At 42.6% G+C, this 4,782-nt stretch overlaps 1 long non-coding RNA gene across 2 annotated transcripts; it reads right to left on the bottom strand.

The window, feature by feature from the left end:
• Nucleotides 1-245: 245 nt before the first annotated feature.
• LOC119321791 lies at nucleotides 246-4,328 on the bottom strand. Of its 2 annotated transcripts, none has more exons than XR_005155209.1 (4): nucleotides 4,152-4,328; nucleotides 1,384-1,535; nucleotides 752-1,289; nucleotides 246-590 (listed from the first exon to the last, which is right to left on the bottom strand). It is a non-coding gene; the product is annotated as an uncharacterized LOC119321791 (long non-coding RNA). The 2 variants fall into 2 exon arrangements; XR_005155208.1 differs by having other exon boundaries at nucleotides 4,171-4,328.
• Between the last annotated feature and the right edge of the window lie 454 nt (nucleotides 4,329-4,782).

Genomic DNA, 4,782 nt, shown 5'->3' with positions numbered 1-4,782 from the left:
ATATTTTCTCTTGCATTTATTTTCATATCTATTAAACCAAAAATACAGAAATTCCTTGCTTTAATTTATTTGTTCCGCAATCTATTTATTCTATCTACCACTTTTACCTCGCGTTATTTGCCTATCTTGAGGCGCCATACCCGAAAGGGATTGACAAACCCTTTAACACGTCGGGTTGCAAGTATTTGTTATTTGTGTGCAGGTGCTGTTTATGTGGTGTGAGGAGGTTCTCCTATTGGTTCGATAATATTGGTCTCATCACTGAGGGAAATACCTACCGTCGCTATGCTGCATCATCCCTTCCTCTTTGGGGAAATACCAACGTAGTTCTAGCAGACATCTGTCAGGAGCCCATTCTTGGCTCCAGTTGGAGAAGCTCATGTTCATGTAGGTGGACGTGCCTCGAAGGGACGTGGCGAGGTTGCTCATATCATTAATAGAGCCCTGGAGACTGCAGAGATCCGCATAAGGTTTGCATAGGTGGCGTAGTTTTCTTGTTGTGGCTGCTCCTCTTCTTCATCGGTGACGAGTTCTTCTTCATCTACCTTCTCAGGTTCTGGGCCTTCTTGGTCAACAGCTGCATCTCCTTCCTGTGCAACATAATGCAATTGTCAATGTTCTTTGGAGAAACGGTTAGGCATAGGAGTAGGCAAAAAGTATGCCACTCCAGGAATTCTGATGCAATGACAACCATTACGAACTACTACCATTTCAACGCTAGTAAGAACATGAATATTAACAAGGTTGTTACCGACTATGGGGTGAAGCTGATTGTAGTTGAGGCCAAGGGAATTGGCCAACATGGTGATCACTCCTCCACACACGATATCTCCTTGTGCATGATTTTCTTGATGTGCGAGGTGCAAAAGTATTGCCCCTAAGTTGGGCGAATAACCGACGTCAAGGTTTGCTTCTTTCCCGAGAACTAGCATGTTCTCATCATTCACCTTAGAAACTTCTCCTCGTGCCTGCAACGAGTTAGTGATAACATAATAGAAATGATGTATAGCAAGACTCTCAATGCAACTGGCTCTTTGCCTTGAGCCATGGCAACTCATCTGGTAGAAGGATTGCCTCGGGTACGGGTCAATAAACTCATAAATATAGCGGATGTCTTCATCATTGTTGGGGAAGCCAAAGTAATTACACCACTCTTGAAAAGTGATGTTGAAGTCTTGGTCCAAACAGAAAGTGGTTCACTCCTCCTCGTATGCATTGGGCATTAGACTAACATTGTGCGAGAGAGTGCTAAGAAACTCAAGCGTCATGCATTCATATGTCTCACATCCCTGATAAACAAAATGGTGCAACCCGGCATTATGACAACGCAAATTGAAATCATTAGTAATATCTAGCTTAGCAAGTGTTGTCGCGCAAGCGCACATGGATACTTTGATCTTCCTTGTACCGAGTCTTTGAAACTTCTTTCTTGCTCCACGGACAGTGAAAACGATCCCCTGAGTGAAAATTTGTTGTGGCGGTGCGGTGGATGAACTCAAAGCACTGCCTATGCAAGTGGACCTCCTCGTAGACATCTACAAAACACTTTTTTAGTCCAATGCAATTAAACGATATTGATCGACATCATACTCCTCTAAAAACATCAAAGAATCCAAGCCAAACTCAAATTTGGATCAAAATATGCATTTCCTAGACATGGCAATGCTAGGAATGTAGAACACGAATTCGAGAAAATTAAATTGGGGATCGAAGGAGAAACATATCGTATGTTGATCACGTAGAAGGATTTGAACTGAAATCGAGCGAGTAGAGAGAACGGGCGAAGTTTTGCTAGGGTTTGGAGATATTTTGGGGAATAAGGAGAAAATAGTGAGATGGGGGTGATTTACCTCCTTCCTCGGGCTTATTGTGGCCGTTAGGGGTCCATACAACCGAAAGACCGTCGTTCACCCTGGTTACTCACCTGTGTCTGTGCATAACTCATACGACCACTGAAACGGGCGGCAGCACCCATTTGGAACACCGACAAATGCTCTGGTTACTTATTTTGGTCGAGGATGTCATACGACCACGTGAATGGGAAAGGGTGCCCGCATGGAACACCGTCAAATGATCTAGTCCTTTTTTCGTTTTCTTCGAAGGTTTCAAACGAGCGTCTGCGCTCATATGGAACATTGTCGACCACCCTGATGTATCTGGGTTCCATCTTGAGGTACACGCCAAGTCTTCAGAGGTTTCCATCTTGATCACGTCGAGGTTCAAGGCTTCCGGAGTCCTCTGTAATGATCGGTGGGCCGTGAGCTCCGCTCGTGGATTGTGGGGGCCGTATAAGCACCCCCCCCCCCCACCAGTCCAGGACACCGTCTCTTATATCTAGCCACTAAGAACTAATTAACCAATAGTTTGCTCTTACATTTAGAATAAGACACTTTGGTTCAACGAAATTGAATACTCCCTCCATTTCTCTATACAAGGCCACTTCATTTTTTGTGTCAAACTTTGACTTATAATTTTGGTTAACAAAATATGGCTTATATGTCATCAAAATATATCATTGAAATGTGTGTCTAATGACATACTTTTTGTATCATATAACTCAATATTTGTGTATAAAATTAATGATGAAAGTTAGATATAAAAAAATTATAAAGTGGCCTTGTATACAGAAATGGAGTATGAATTCTAGAAGACTCCATTTGTTAGAAATTTCTATGGAACTTGTTTGGTTTGTATGATTGCGACCATACAACTTCTTTTCCTATGATATACATTGAATTCAATTTCAAATAGACTTTCTTTTGGATCCAACTCATATCATTTTTGTATTATTTCAAAGGCAACTACGACATTCCTTGAATCTGTCAGAACAATTCACGTGTTGTTTATATGGTGTAACCAAATAACTTCTAGTGTGCCCTTTTTGTTTTGCAGGATTGCCAGATTGAAGGAATATAAAAATATTAAACTAATACAAGTTTTTTTTTGAACCACGAGAACTATAGATGGATTTTCTAAGGATTGGATACATGCCCTCTTTCATTTTCTTCTGGAATCCAATCATGTACATACAAGCTGAAGGGAATGCCAACTGTGGCGACACACCTGAGAGAGGGGAGAGTATCTAGTGCACCAGTGCTTGTGGTGCTACCGGTGAATGAACTCACATTGCACTTTTAAATTGTTCAAACATTTCTGGAAAGAAAATTAGCACATTAACACAGCATCAATGTAGGTTGTCACAAAATTTCAAGTCAAAATTCGAAACATATCTTGGGAAACAAAAAGAAAAATTTAACAGTGAATAGTACATAATATAAGTTGGCCTTTAGATTTCGCCCATTATCGCATTGATGGTAAATTTGTCCTTTCTGTATCTCAAGAAATATTTCAAATTTTCATACCAATTTTTGTGACAACATACATTGAAGTTGTGTCAATGTGCTAGATTTTTTTTAGATTTTTAAAAATGTTCTACGGCATCTAATGCACCGGTAGTACCACAGACGTGGGTGCACCTGATAGATTCCGCCTGAGAGAGACATGATAGAGATTGAGGGTGAAAATCGAACAAGAGAGACGATAGGTCATGGTGGAATGAGAGGAAATGCCTGGTCATATCATGATCGTCCAACTTGGATCGAACGTTAGGTTGTATGTGTGAACGAGAAGGCTCCGATTTTTTCGGGAGTAGCTTCCAATAGGAAAGACGGCCCAAGAGCAGCACACACATGAGAACAACCATATTGAACGAACAGGAACGGTCAAGCAGAAGAATCCGATGCCAAGAGTGTGGATGTGTGAAGGCAGGGGCGGAGCCAGGATTTGGACATGGAGGGTGGGGGAGGAGCAGGGAGCAATGACGATCACAAGTATAATATGTTATATCAACCGAAATATCATATCAACATATGTTTCGAAATGCCTCAATAACAAGTCATCTAAAATATTAAAATTCATAGTTTCCTAGGAAATACTTCAAATTGATAAGCAAATACATATATTTGGCTATTTTCTAACAAAAACGTATATGGTTCTACAGTCTCGATCCAAATTTTGGGTAGTAGCACAGAGTTGAAATTGAGGCAATTGGCCTGGAAAAAAATCTTTGTTCTTCAACTAGCGAAGTATAGCCAAACAAAAGCAAAAGGGGGTTACATCAACTAGCAAATCTTTTATGTATAGAAAAATACCGTGTATGTTCGTATGCACCTTGCCTAATTATTTGGTTGTGGTGGATGGCAGCAAGCGGACCAAGGATGACGACCAGCGGCAGCCGCCGTATTCGCCGCTACTCCGGTGCCTCGACAAGCTGGCAATCGACTCCAAGGTCAGCGAAATGGGACCGGCGGCAGAAGTCCTAACGCTATGGCAGCGAGATAGATCGATCGATCTTTTTTATTATTTTTAAGGAAGATAGATCAGTCGATCTAATCGTGAGGCGAGAGCAGAACGAACAACCGCGTCCACGATCTATTGTTTTTTGTTTTCTTGAGTAGACCATGATTTATCGTCTTTTTCTTTGAATACAACCACGATTTATCGTCTATACATGGGCATGGGTATATGGGCTATTTTTGTTGGTTCCTGGAGCTCGAGGCGTCCCTCCGCTCTAATCTTGAGGCCGAGCATGCTTCTCGCATGCAGGTGGCCCGTGAGCGCGAGGCCTCGGCAGCGGGGCCCGAGTGGCTCTAGAGGGATGAGAGGGGTTGGTCCGCAGCGGCTTCCGCGGTGGTCTCTGGGTCGGAGGCGCCCAGATCTGGTAGCTCTGGTGGCGATCTGTGGGAGGCCGCAGTAGCGGGAAGCAGATCTGGCTCCGCCACC

This window comes from Triticum dicoccoides, chromosome 6B (assembly GCF_002162155.2).
Source record: "Triticum dicoccoides isolate Atlit2015 ecotype Zavitan chromosome 6B, WEW_v2.0, whole genome shotgun sequence".
Classification (NCBI taxonomy): Eukaryota; Viridiplantae; Streptophyta; class Magnoliopsida; order Poales; family Poaceae; genus Triticum; species Triticum dicoccoides.
Note: the sequence above shows the minus strand (reverse complement) of the source record. Positions and strands in the feature narration are given on the sequence as shown.